Below are 15,299 nucleotides of genomic sequence, written 5' to 3'. Positions count from 1 at the left end.
TTAAGTCTCCTCTCTTCTTTGGACCTTCTTCAGTTGAAATCACCTAAAACAAATGTAAATTGAGCCTTATGTTTTTTCCATAGACATTTCCAGATCTTCATAAAAAGTCTCTATTTCTTCCTCTACATGGAAAGTTGTTGGTGTATACCATTGAATGATCATCAGTTTATATTTCTTATTTAGTTTGATAATTAATCCTGTAGTTCTATAATTAGTGCTACAAAATTCTATATTTCCTGCAATATTTGTAATAATAAGAAAACCACTTCATTTTCTTTGTTCTTTTCATTACTTTCTAAAGCAAAAGATATGACTCTCTTTTAACTCTATATGATATTCCCAAGTTTTTCTAATTTCACTCAATCCTATTATATCCTAATTTATTTCTTTCATCTCTTTTAGTAACAGCAAGATTTTCTTCCTTACACAGGATCCTGGCATAGTTTGTTGCAAGGTTTAGTTTACAAAGATGGCCTTTTCTAGTACAGAGATTTTTAGATCCCACAGCAGTGGGATGTAGCAGCCCGCCGCCTTGGGCAGTTGATCCACTGCCGCGGGGGACTGGGGCCCAAGACTGGTTTGTGATATACGTGTCTGGGTTTTGGCCAGTTTTCATCACCATGCTGGCCAATGTGGATTGTTGATGGTGGGAGATTTTTGTCTTATCACTCATAGCAAACCCTCTTAGTATGGGTGGCCTTGACGAGTATAGCTTTGCTGATTATTGTGATGTGCAAATCCTTTTACCACGTTAAGATATCCCCACTAAGAAGGGGATATATATACATAATGTATGTATATATATATATATATATATATATATATATATATATATATATATATATATATATATGTATATATATGTATGTATATATATATGTATATGTATAGATATAAATATATATATATATATATATATATATATATATATATATATATATATATATATATATATATATATATATATATCATCATCATCTCCTATGCCTATTGATGCGAAGGGCCTCAATTAGATTTCACCAGTTGTCTCTATATTGACCTTTTAATTCAACACTTCTCCATTCATCATCTTCCACTTCGCCCTTCACAGTCCTGAGAACCTATAGGCCTGGGTCTTCCAACTTTTCTAGTTCCTTGTGGAGCCCAGCTGAACGTTTAGTGAACTAATCTCTCTTGGGGAGTGCGAAGAGCATGCCCAAACCATCTCCATCTACCCCTCATCACGATCTCATCCACATATGGTACTTGAGTAATCTCTCTTATAGTTTCATTCCTAATCCTGTCCTGCCATTTAGCTCTGACACTCATAAGCATCCTTTAAATCTCTTGCCTGGCCCTCCAGGGTCCTGGTGTCGGTGGAAATAGGGATTGGGCTTAATCCTTTGTGTCTATGGTCATTCTCTAGGGCACTGTCATGCTTAGTAGGCTCTCCCTACCTTTCCTCTGCCACTCGTGAGTGGCATATATACCGTGTATATATATATATATATATATATATATATATATATATGTATATATATATATATATATATATATATATATATATATATATATATATATACACATATAATAGGATATAGAATTGAAACCACAATTACTGGAGCTAGATATATTTCCATACTCTGAATTATTGTACCCAAGTCTAATGCTTCATCTAACAATCTTTTTTTTTAATACATTATATTTCCCTATACATTACATGGCTATTATTATTTACCAATAATTTTGTGTCATTTTCAATCTTATGCAAAAACAGATCTTGCGTTGAACATTATTGTCCCAAATATCAAATGTCATACAAAATTAATATTTATTTTATATTCATTTCTATATATTTTTCTCTCCAGCTCCTCCGTCATCAATGATTGATATGAATATGAAGATTCTGTATTTTTCTTTATTTATTTATGTTACGTAGTAACTACACATCTTCTAATACGGCTAAGAGAAGAAATATTCGTTAATATTAATATTAATTTACGTCAATATTAATATTATTCAGATTGGTTCACAGCGTCAGCGAAAACGTTGGTTCCACTGTATATATATATATATATATATATATATATATATATATATATATATATATATATATATATATATATATATATATACATACATACATAGCGCATGTACATGTGTATGTGCATGTGTGTGTAATTGCGTAACTGGCAAATGACGGAGGAGAGAACAGAAACAATATTATCCATAATTTCCATAAACTGTAATTCCTCACCGATGTAATCCACATATCCAAACTTTTTTATATATATATTTTTGCGATTACATCTCTCGCTCTCTGTTCGAGAAATTCCTTGGGAAAAGTGCACGGTTCCTCTTTTTTTTTTATAATAAGCAAATATTTATCACATGGGTTTTTTGCTAATCGAAGGAAATAATCAAACAAAAGACTCTCAACATGTTTCGTGTATCCTAATGTAAACACAAGGACAGGTGAGTCTAGTCAAAAGAGAACTAATAAGCATAATATCATCACGAGAAGTCAAATGAGTGTTTATATAAATGATCATAAACCATTAATAATTATTATTATATATCATTAAGGCAATGTACCTTCCCCCTTAAATTGATATTATAAGGTTTTATGCACTGGAAAGAAAAAAACAAGCAACAGGTAAGTCAACACACAGTGATTTTTTTTTTACTCTAATTTTATCTGTACAATACACCCGAACTGTGGTAAGGCACTTTCATTTTACGATAGGATGAGATTTGAAAATAAAAAAAAACTAAAAAAAATCTTTATACATTGATCATGAATATCCGAAGAGAGCTGTGTCTACACAAGAGGAAGCTCTCTTCAGATATTTCCTTTCTTTATCATACAAACCTACACCATCGGTATATTTATATATTTATATATATTTATGTATTATAAATATTTCATGTAAAGATCTGTAAACTTATGGGAACGACATAGTTATTTATTTTCCCCCACACAGAAAAAGAAATCATAAAACTACTTTCTTTTAAACAAAATAGAGTTTCATTTTATTTAAGGATGCAATTACATTATATGCAACAACTTCAACAATATTTTTTTTTTAATATATTTCCATTAGACTACACATTGTTTATTGTATTCTAAAAAAAGGTATTATTATGAGCAGCGTTTAACGAGTATAAACTATACACCATATGTACAATATTTCTCTCTTCCTTATAGCTTATGTAATATATCTATATCATATGACATTCACATCATAAAAGATTTTAAAAAACAGTAATACACAGTAGGAGTGGTTTAGAAGTGGTTTTAGGAGTTTCCGAGTTTAGCGTCCTACAATAAGCTGTCTACACATTGACCATTAGTTTCATCATTCACGCTATCCAAATATATATATATGTATATATATATATATATATATATATATATATATATATATATATATATATATATATATATATATATATACATATATATATGACAGTATATGTATATATTGCAAAAAAGTTAGGACCTCGACACTAGTTTCAAACAAACCACACAAAGAAAAAAAGAAAAACAATTAGACAAAGACACAAACAAAAACATTGCATTGGCAGTGACCTGGTTTTTCTACCAGGAAAAGGAGTTATCATTTGCCCTTCTCGGTTGTCATCTTGGATAAAAAAGGTGATGTTTAGAGGCTTGGGAGAGACTGATATACCAGCCGGCCCGCCGGTTGGAAGAGAAAGGTACTACGGAAACCTAGCAGGTCGGAGATTCTCCAAGACGTCGGTAGCCAATGATCTGAGCTCCTGACCTCTTAGAGCTGTTGGAAGGTGGTCAAATAGGGGTTCTAACTGTCATCACGGGGAAAGTTCTGTAACCTGTTTTCATGATGACCCTAGAACCACGGGGAGGGACAGAGACGATCGGCCAATCCAAGTTCTTCAACCTCATGACTTCTGAAGTTGAAAAGCTCAGATGGTCGTGGTCTGAAGACTACAGGAATACAGAAAATGAATTTTTAGTAGGTTAAAGTTTTAAAACCTCAGCATATAAGTTCCATTGTCTTAATGCTTCTAGGATCTGAAAGTTTACCTAGCAAGGACTGTTGCCCATTAGATTTCTAATATTCAAAATTTTCCAAAGAATTTTTTCATTTTTTTCCCATATTGTCATAATCAATTCGATTGTAACTGTAGGTTCACAGGAGGTAATATATTAATATTTCCATTTTATTTTGCCATTCTAGCTTCATTTAAGATAAAAGAAGTTTACCTCATCCGATTTTTTATTCTTCTGAAAGGAGACTCATCAGGAAAAGTTCTCTCTCCTTTTTTTTAAATTCTATAGAATTTTACACTTGTACAAATCTGGTAATTGTATTAACATTCAATTCTTCACACCTCTTTAAAATGATTTCATGTTAAAAGTTTTCATGTGTTTATTAACAATTAATAGTTGGCCATTGATAATTGATAACCAGTGTAAGATATAATTAGTAACCTATTGGATAGAACTGGTCTTGAAAACAAAGACTGTCAAAAAGATGAAGGACGTACCTCTGTCCAATGATTTTCGAAGAATATTCACTAATTCATTATTTGTCATCTTATACAAAAAATATATATTAACACCAGACTTTATCAATAAAGTTTGAATAAATAAATAACAACTTACTTTACTTCTTTTTCTTTGGTTATAAATCTTTAACTTTTCATTCTGTTTTAAATTCGGTATTTCATTTGTTTAAATTTCTTACATCCGCATTTCTTTATAAACATGTAAAAGAGTTGGCATCACACTTTTTAGGGTTTCAAAAATATTTCTAATGTTAATTATTTCATCAGATATAGCAATTCTCTCAAATTTAAATAGATCTTAGGACGATTGTTAGTAAATGATAAATGGATATACATTATTTCAATAGATAAATTGATACCTCATCTTATTCTGCCTTTAAATAATCCTCGTTTGGTACATCTCGAAACTAAAACTGATTTCTAACAAGCACTAACAAATCATGACTGTTGTACTTCTAAAAACAAAAGAAGTATATATAGGTATGTTTATACTTATACACAAACAATCGATTTAACATACAAGGCACTTCTGATTAAATGGAGATAGAAGAGGAATTCTGAGGTATTCCATATTTGTGCTCGTTTGTAAATAAGAAAAAAAATATTGGCATGTGACCAGATATTTCACGCGGGTTAAAAAGCTGTTGGTTTTTTAAATAGCATTCAGATATTATTTTCTCCATTCAGACTTAGCCACAGTGCGTTCGAGACTCGTAGTTATCCGCTGTAAATTCAAGATTATTAGTAATCTGCGGTCCGTTCTTGACTCGGTCTTATCTACAGTACATTCGAGATTGAGAGTTATCCGTAGTCTGTGTGAGATTCATAGCTATCTACAGTCCAATCGTGATTAAGAATGACCCGCAATAAGTATGAGGTTCAGAGTTTTCCATAGCACATTCGAGATTGAGAGTTATCCGTAGTCTGTTCAAAACTCAAGAGTTATCTGCAGCACATTTGAGATTTAAGAGTTATCCGTAGTCCGTTCGAAACTCAAAGTTATCTGCAGCACATTCGAGATTAAGAGTTATCTGCAGTTTATTCGAAACTCAGAGTTATCTGCAGCAAAATCAAGATTAAGAGTTATCCATAGTCCGTTCAAAACTCAAGGTTATCTGCAGTACATTCAAGACTGAGAGTTGTCCGTAGTCCGTTTGAAACTCCGAGTTATCTACAGCACATTCGAGATTAAGAGTTATCTGTAGTCCATTCGAAACTCAAAGTTATCTGCAGCATATTCAAGATTAGGAGTTATCCGTAGTCCGTTCGAAACTCAGAATTATTTGCAGCATATTCGAGATTAAGAGTTATCCGTAGTCCATTCTAAACTCAGAGTTATCTGCAACACATTCGAGTTTATGAGTTATCTGCTGTGTTCGAGGCTTCCATTAAGCTACAAATGTTAGTAGTGGACCAAATTGCTTAGTAGACATTTCTGAAACCCTCCATCCTTCGTGTTATGATTATCGAGTCAATGAACAGATAAATTACTTTTTATATGGTTGATGCTACTAAGTAATTCCTCAAGCATAATCAATATTTGATAGATTCTCATTAGGTTCAAAATCCTTTATTAGAACCAACTTTCTCTAAAACTGAATTTAGTAATAATCTTATTTACTTTACACAGTTACTTTGGGGAAAAACATGATTTGAATCAGAACTGGCTTCTGGTAGGAATAGATCTTTGCTCAGATGTTACTAAGGAAGTGGATCAACCAAATTCCTTGCACAATAATTAGTCTTTCTAAAAAAATGTATAGTTTTAAAGATATGAATAGCGTTTCTGATTAATGTTTAACCCTTTCACTGCGAGTGGGGAATTCAACAAAGCCTCTGATATAGCAGTCTTTCAAGACTGTACAAACTCTAGTTTGTTAATATTTATGGAAAAGTTCTTTTCAAGAGCTTTCCAATGAATAGCAACTTTCTATGATTTGAGTGATTTAAGAAGATATCAAATTTTGACAGTCATCAATGGCAGTGAAAGGGTTAAGAAGAAACACGGGTTCTTTCGTGATGATAGACGAACATTCGAAGCTTGCAAATATTTATGAAATTCCTAAGTAAAGCATTTCCATTTACATCATTATTATGTTGTAAAATAAATGTTTATCGATCTTTCATGGCATGAAATCAATATTTATCAAATCGTCAATTTATAAAATCAATATTCATCAAATCTTCATATTGAGAAATCAATATCCTCAAATCCTCAAATTGCAAAACAGTAATATTTATCGACATTCCACTCTCAGATACCAAACTCTCGTGTTTCGATATTAATATTTATCACAAAATAAAATTCAGAAGTTTTAACATACAACAAACCCTTAGGTGAAGACAGTACCATTAACCATTAGGAAAATGGAAGTTTTCATATCCTTAACTGTTGTTAAAATACTTTGAAAGATACATTAGGGGTCGAGCTCAACCCACCACACCTATTCAGGGTATAAATATATTACCTATCTGTGAACCTACAGTACTTATTATATTACTCCTTCCTCATGTATTGAGGCTCTGAAATCGAAAATGGGTAGATTCGAAAAAACTTTCCTTGCTGGATATAAACGATCAGTAAAATGATGATGTGAATAGATACTCAGTACTGCCTATAGGTAACCGTTTAAGCAATCCCCTTGAGCAGTTTTCTTAGGGTCTTGAAGACCCGAGATAACTACATATTGCGCAAATGATCTTAAGAGATCCGATGACCTTCAAGAAGTACTGGAGAAGAGATAATCCTACTTAGATCTACTGGTCTATGTCATGGAAATTCATCTTTCCTGAAATTCTCCTCCAGGAAATCGAAGAATCTGACCTACAATTCTTACTGGCTCTTTCTTCGAACCGGTTGCCCCAAACCCAACAACGAGACACCTCCTTTCTTTTTTAGCTCAAACCTGAAGGGCAAATGAATAGTAGCTGATTTTTTGTTAAATTAAAAATAAAGCAGAAAATGCTCATGCATGCATGCAAGATAATCAATACATACTTCGCAACATACATACGTACATGCATCCGCACATATACACACATATGTATGACAGAGGACGTAATAAAGACATTTGAAATGGTGCCGAGGTCAGCTTGATGTTTGCACATGATTGTCTAAGGATTCAGAATTTCATTCACTTAGGTAGAAACGAAAGCAAAGACCTTACAGAAGATTTGAAATGCAGCAAAGATCTCCTGATCCCCTCCATTGGACTTAGATTGGACTGAACATTTCTAGATTCTTTTTCATTCCAAGTCCCTTACCAAGTGTTTGTGTGCCTGTTCTGTGTGTTCTGTAAATCTATTGGATATCCTAATGAATGTTAATTTTATATGATTCATTTTCAGTTTCTTTGAAGTTATAGTTAGCAAATTCTGACCTGATCAGTTATTGCGTGGAAACGTTACCACATGCATGATTTTTTTTTTTTACTTTTGTTTGAGATTACATTTCAGCTGATTATTTTCGAAACAATGCTTGACATTTTTTAAAACTTTCATATAATTTTCCTTGACGTTATTAGAGTGAATTTCTCCCCAGGAGCCAAATCAAATTCCCAAAACGAAGACGAAGCCAAGCAAAACAAGATCGAACGAAACCAAGAGCTTTCTAGCACACGAACAATTTCAATTCTAACGATTGTCATATAAAATATATATCGAGATTTCCATATATCTGTAGATATTTACAGCATCTTTGTAAAGTCAAATGATTGTTTTTCTCATTTCCCTAAATGTCGAAAGAGGAAGCACTTCGATGGGTCTCTTCCCCCTTTGAAGCCCACTGAAGCCGCAGCGTTTCTTTCAAACGTTTCGAACATAAACACAGAGGGGGGAGGGAACGTTCAGTATGATTCTAAAGGAAGATCGGTTTGGCGTAGCGCTAACGCGCCATCGACAATAACAGGTTGCTGTTAGCAAGCCGCTTATTGTTTATTCTTTATCTTTATTTGGTAACTTGGTAAGTTGCTAAACTGACTAATGACTAATAGATGATTATGTTTATTGACGTTTAATCGTTTGGCTACGCAAAACGTTTTCTTGCATATCTTAGAATGCTATAATGAACGTATCACCCCTCTGAGATTCCTCAGAATAATCGAACCAAAAGTCATCCTTTAATGTCTGTCTAGAAACCGAGGGACACGATTGTAATAATTGTTGTTGTTGTTTTTTTTTAATCTCTACATCATAACAAGACTCGCACACAGGCACATATATGTATTTACTAACATTCCTGCACATATACAAATGCTTGCATACCCAAAAAGAATCCTACGTTTGTCACGACGAAGAAAAGAAAATAGATGGACCATTAGTAAATTCCTTTTTTTCAGTAAAAGTCGTGACAATCACAATCAACAAAGCACTGCTGGTTGTACATTTCTACTGAAACATGATTGACCCCCATTAAGGTCTATCAATGTTCTTTTTTTTTTAATTAACTGGAAAAAAAGATTCATTAGGAATTTTCAAAGTTCATGATAAGATGAACAGATTTTCTTTGTATTCATTTGACAAAATTCACTAATGAATCAGCCTAATTGGGTTCAACGATCATGACACTTCACTATTTTTAACATTTCCAAGGAACCAAAGAGAGTTGGTTCCCAAGAAAGGAGTTTTTAGAAAACCGTAAAAAATAGTTCTTTGTCAAAGAGTATTTTTAATCGGTTTTAAAATCTGCAATATCCAAAAATATTTGTCACAAGATCCTAATAAAATATCTGCTCAGATATCTAGATAAAATGTTCTTGTTTCTTACATAAGATTAACAAAATTTCGATGAAAATTTCCATTTACAGATGATTAAGAAGTAATAATGTAAACCTGTGTTACGAAAGGTTGATGCGATGTCCCTGTTTGTTAAAAAATCTTTGAAGCTGATTCTTGTTACAAAATATTTAACAATATGTTGACGTCACAAAATCTTACTAAAATAATGATGTTTGTTTGTGGCCATTCTAAAGGCATCTATTAAAAGTCAAAAAATACATTGGCACTGACGAGGACCACATATAATATACCTCCTACAGGTTTTCTGTAGAAGAATGCCCAGGCCTCAAGAAGGGATTCCTGTTGGTGCTTCGAAGAGACGCTCCTCCTCGGTGAGAAGAAACTTCTTAGTCTTCTCTCGAGGATTTCAAATATATTTCGGGTCGATTATGCACATATATACACTACGCTTTCTCTTACAAACAGTGGCAAACTCCATCCATAAAATGTCTTTGATAGCAATGTAGTGATCTCAGGACTCCACAGACGGAGCCGAGACTCCCAGCGAGAATCCCCCAACTGGTTTGGGGCGCGTGAGGAATCCTGGAGCTGAGAGCTCCCGGAGCAAAGGATTCCTGGAGCCTTAAAGGGGCCCCCGGAGCAGCGGAATAGAAGGATGAAGGTGATTTGGTACAGATGTTAAATCCCTTAGGCATTTACAAAAACCAATAGTATTAGGTTACTAATAAAACATGAGCAAAGTTTTGTGTGCGTTAGGTATTCCTCAGAGCTTTGTGGTGGAGCTCGGATTCTCCCTTTTGACGAGTTGTAAAGCTCTAACAAACGAACGAACGAGTCAAACACCTCACTGATTTGGTTTCGAACAAACGTTCAAGCACTGATATCACAAGCAACTCTGAATGACTCGACTGTAATATTCAGTTGATCAAATCAAAATAAACTTCTGTATGATTCGATCCACGAGAGAATGTCCTTATCTCTTCAGTTGATGCGGGAAAAAAAGATCTGCTTTTATCAAGGAGTCAATTCATCTAAGATAAAACGTTGTTATTTTCTTTGTCTTACATTCCAACAATAAAGATTTTAGAGTTTTATTAACTGTATCTTTGGCACAGCGTGTAGCACCGATATATTGTTATCATCATCATCATCATCACGAAGATTCATTGACAAAATCGCATCGAAAATCCTCCGTTGAAAACAATGTGACGCCCAAAGAGATTCTTCTTTGTTTCTGTTATCTCTTGGAGGCTGGAGAAAGATGGTGTACCGTGGAAATATGGCTGTCAAAAATTTCTAGTCAAAGAAATAAGTACAATTCGTTTTGCCCCGAAGGTATTCCGGGTGAATTTCTTCCTCCACAGGTTCGACTCCCTTGGCCAGCAAGTCATCTCGTACCTGCAAAAAGGGAGAGTAGATAATATGATGGAGTCATTTCGCACCTACATAATGGGAAGTGACATCGTACCTAAACAAAGGAATTGATGTACAATTGGCTTTTGAAATTGTCTTTCTATTCTATACCTGAAAGAGGCAAGAAAGATTATCTGACAGAAATAGCGATCAGGTCCAAGTGCTATCTTATATAAAAAAAATGTTGATCGATTATTCATTTTTCTCTCAATACATTGTTTATACAACTTAATGCAATCATGTTGCGCTAACATGAATATACTGTCCTTTTTCCACATTTGATAATTTTTTTTAGATCCTAAATTACACAAAGAAAATAATTAATATTTGATAGAATATTTAACATTCTATAATAATTTTTATTAATTATCATCTATATACATTTTTTGCACAGTTTTGTTGAAACATCAGAATATGAAATTATGTTAAGGATTGAGCTCTGTGAAAACCACTGAGCTTAGTTTATATAGAAGCTTTGGCCTTGCTTGAATTCTGTACCTTTAATTTACGTTGCATTGAAAAGCTGATTTGTGACTTCAAAGTCCCTAGAATTAGTTTGGATAGAATTTCCCATCATCTTTTTGTTTATTATCCTTAGAGCCTTACAGAACTCTGTAAAAAAAACAACCAGTAAGTTCCCGCTCTGTAAATATATCTAATGCAACTTACGCTTTATATTGTAAAACATTCTCGTTTCATGGCTTGCATGCAAGTTCCAGGGCATATTTATTTCATTTTGTTTCTTTGACCTTCACAAGATAAGAAGAGCATGAAAAAGGCTTTTATGTAAGCTTCTGGCCTTGAGAGAAATGTAACCCTAAATTCCACATTTGGGACATATATCACGCTTAGCAACAACACGCATCGTTGTGCTACAGCATGCGGCAATGTGCTACAATTTGCGACTATACGTTATGATGCACTACAATGCACGATAATGCATTACAATGTGTGACAATGCACTACAATGTACAACATTGCACTACAATGCGCAACAATGGACTACATACGGTATCTCGCTAAAACGAGTGACAATTAGTTACCACGTGCGACAACGTGCTACAATGTGAAACATCCCGCTACAATACTTGATAATGCACGACATTGTGCAACAACGTATTACAATGCACAATATCATGCTACAATGAGCAATAATGTGCTACAATGTACGCTATCTCACTACAACACGCGACAATGTCTTACAAAGCACGACATTGCGCAACAACGCGTTACCACGCGCGACAACGCGCTACAATGCGAAACAACGTGTTACCAAACACAACAACGCGCTACAATGCGAAACGACGCGTTACCACACACGACAACGGGCTACAATGCAAAACAACGCGTTACCACACACGACAACGCGCTACAATGCGAAACGACGCGTTACCACACACGACAACGCGCTACAATGCGAAACAACGCGTTACCACACACGACAACGCGCTACAATGCGAAACAACGCGTTACCACACACGACAACACTCTACAATATGTATCAACGCATTACCACGCACGACAACGCGCTACAATGTGAAACAACGCGTTACCACACACGACAACGCGCTACAATGCGAAACAACGCGTTACCACACACGACAACGCGCTACAATACGAAACAACGCAATACCACGCGCGACAACGTACTACAATGCTAAACAATGCGCTCTATAACGTGACTTGCAGACTGAACTCACCCTCTCGACTTCTGAGAAGACTCTTATGATGTTGCCTCCCACCAGCTTCCTAATATCCTCGACGGTCCAGCCTGGATCTCGTAGCAGCTCGGCCAAGAGGACCGGGTATTTGCTTACGTCCTCCAGACCCTCAGGCGTCCTGCACGAAAAACAGCCGATGTCAGCAAAGAAGATTAGGGAAAGAGGATTTGGGGAAACTACTCTTGGGATCCTGGAGAAATACAGATGGCTATCATGAGGCTTTTAGGGTAATGCTCTAAAGTCTCCCGAGGAGAGAGTTGGCTTCATGATGTTATTACTTATAGTTGGTTACATTTTTTTTAGGAAAAGATATTTTATTTTTTAATGCTTTGTTTTTTTTCAGTTTTTTAATATCTTATTTGTTATTGGTGATTGTTTATCGTTGATTCATAAATGGAAATTATATGTAATGGTATATTTGTGACCCAGATTACAAAATAAGATAATATTCCTGAATATGCAATTTCTTTGCTCATATATTTTTTATATATTATGTATAGCTGAAATTTCCCCTTATTACTTGTTTTGAAAAACAATTCTAAAATTTTCACTTTCATTGCATATCTTATATTTTGGACTTTATATGGAAATATTAACTATTGAATATCATATTGTTTTTGTTACGCATATGATCTTTCAACAAAATTGGCTTCTATTAATCTATAGTTTTTCATCGCATATACCTATGGGTTAAATTTACATTAAAAGTAATTCGATTATTTTCTATTAAATTTATAGAATATTGGCCTTTTAGCCCAGTGTTGGGGTTAAGGAGGCCAATCTGCGTAGAAGATCGAGAGTTAGGTGTATCTAGGAACCGATGAGAGATGATGCAAGGATTCTTTAAGATTGCCTACAGTGGACCTGCTGAGGTGTAATGAAAGCAATATCCTCTTCCAGGAAATCTCTTGTAAATAATCTCTGCTTGAATAGATTTCTACCAAAATCGATTCATGGATTGAAGTAATTAACAATGAATAATTCTATGAATGTATGCAAAATAGATACATTGAATAATTTATTATTTTCTTCTGTTTCGACCACAGATATGTTTATGACCCATATCTGAATAGTGCTTCATTCATTCGGATCAAATGATGTTCCAATAATGATCTAAGTAGAATTTTCAATTCATAAAATATTGAGTCTAGCCAATACTATAACATTATATATTCTTATAAGTCTCTCACCACTACTACAGTATTACGTTTTATCATCTTACAAATAAAATTATCAAATCTTTTAAATGAAGCCTATAAAATCATTGACGTCTTTCGATTAAATTTGTGGTGTTTCAACCTATAAATTTTCGCGGAAATCTAAAGTCTTCTGAAAATCACTTACTTGTTTATGCCATCAAAATCTGCCCCTATTCCGACGTGGTCGATACCGGCCACCTGACGAATATAGTTGATGTGCTCTGAAAAAAAGAAGGAAGACATATAGCAGACTTCTTGTTTATAATCTGAAATAGAAACAGGAAGACTTGGGAAATTAGTAAAAGCCTTATTGTTCGATATCTCCAAATTGACATTTTAGTTTTAGAACGATATGAAGATATCGTCAGAAAATCATATAGTGTTCCAATATTATTCTCTGAACCAAAGCCTGAACTCGTGTTTTGTAATGCGCATATTCAGGGGTCTTTGAACAGTATAAATATGCGATATAGACATTTTTAAAAGTATATTTGTTTGTTTATTTTCATAATTATTGTTTATTCTGCTTACCAGCGACGTTGGACACGTTGGCTTGGTCTGAACAACTAATATGATCAGCGAAGAAGCTGACCATGACGATTCCTCGGTTCCGTTTCTGAGGAAAAGAAAGTAAGAAGAAGAATAAGTAAGAAGTATTTTGTAGCTTAGTAAAATAGCTGAGATGATTGAATCTTGTGGGGGAAAATGGAGGAAGTGGAGATATTATACATGTCCATTTCATGGAATAATGATACAAAATTATAATGTATTTTCATGGAAAAATACATACGAAGACGCCCTTATACAAGCAAACACGCATTTATACAAGCATACACACAAACACACACATACACACACACACATATATATATATATATATATATATATATATATATATATATACACAGTATATATATATGTATATATATATATATATATATATATATATATACAGTATATATATATATATATGTATATATATACATACAAACATATATATATATATATATATATATATATATATATATGTCTTGGGATAGAACTCTCTTGCTTGAGGATACACTCGGGCTCACTGCTCTATCTTATTTCTCCTCTTCTTGTTTTGTTAAAGATTTTATAGTTTATATGGGAGATATTTATTTTAATGTTCTTACTCTTCTTAAAATATTCTATTTTTCCTTAATTCCTTCCCTCACTGGGCTATTTTCCCTGTTGGAGCTTCTGGGCTTATAGTAATATATATATATATATATATATATATATATATATATATATGTATATATATATATATATATATATATATATATATATATATATATATATATATACATATATATATATGTATATATATATATATATATATATATATATATATATATATATATATATATATATATATATATGATCTTTATCATGTTTTTGATGGAAGTCATATTACAATAATAATGAAACTCCTATAATAAAAACGAAAGATCCTTTCACCTTTCAATATATCTCTACAAAAAGACAAAATTAGATTAAGCATTTTTTGTAACAAAAGTCAAAGATGAGAGACACTAAACATACCATATTCTAGAAGTTATTAAATTTATATTTCAAAGGTTTGATGATACTTTTATATATATGAAAACTAATGATTCAGAGGTAGTCTTTTCATTGTCCAAATATTTTTGCTGATTAAATTTTCATTTGAACA

The 15,299-nt window shown here is 33.4% G+C and overlaps 1 pseudogene; it reads right to left on the bottom strand.

Annotated features, from left to right (window-relative positions):
• Positions 1-3,452: 3,452 nt before the first annotated feature.
• The window catches only part of LOC137619159 (dipeptidase 1-like), a 44,000-nt pseudogene continuing 32,153 nt past the window's right edge, over positions 3,453-15,299 (bottom strand).

This window comes from Palaemon carinicauda, chromosome 25 (genome assembly GCF_036898095.1).
Source record: "Palaemon carinicauda isolate YSFRI2023 chromosome 25, ASM3689809v2, whole genome shotgun sequence".
NCBI lineage: Eukaryota > Metazoa > Arthropoda > Malacostraca > Decapoda > Palaemonidae > Palaemon > Palaemon carinicauda.
Note: the sequence above shows the minus strand (reverse complement) of the source record. Positions and strands in the feature narration are given on the sequence as shown.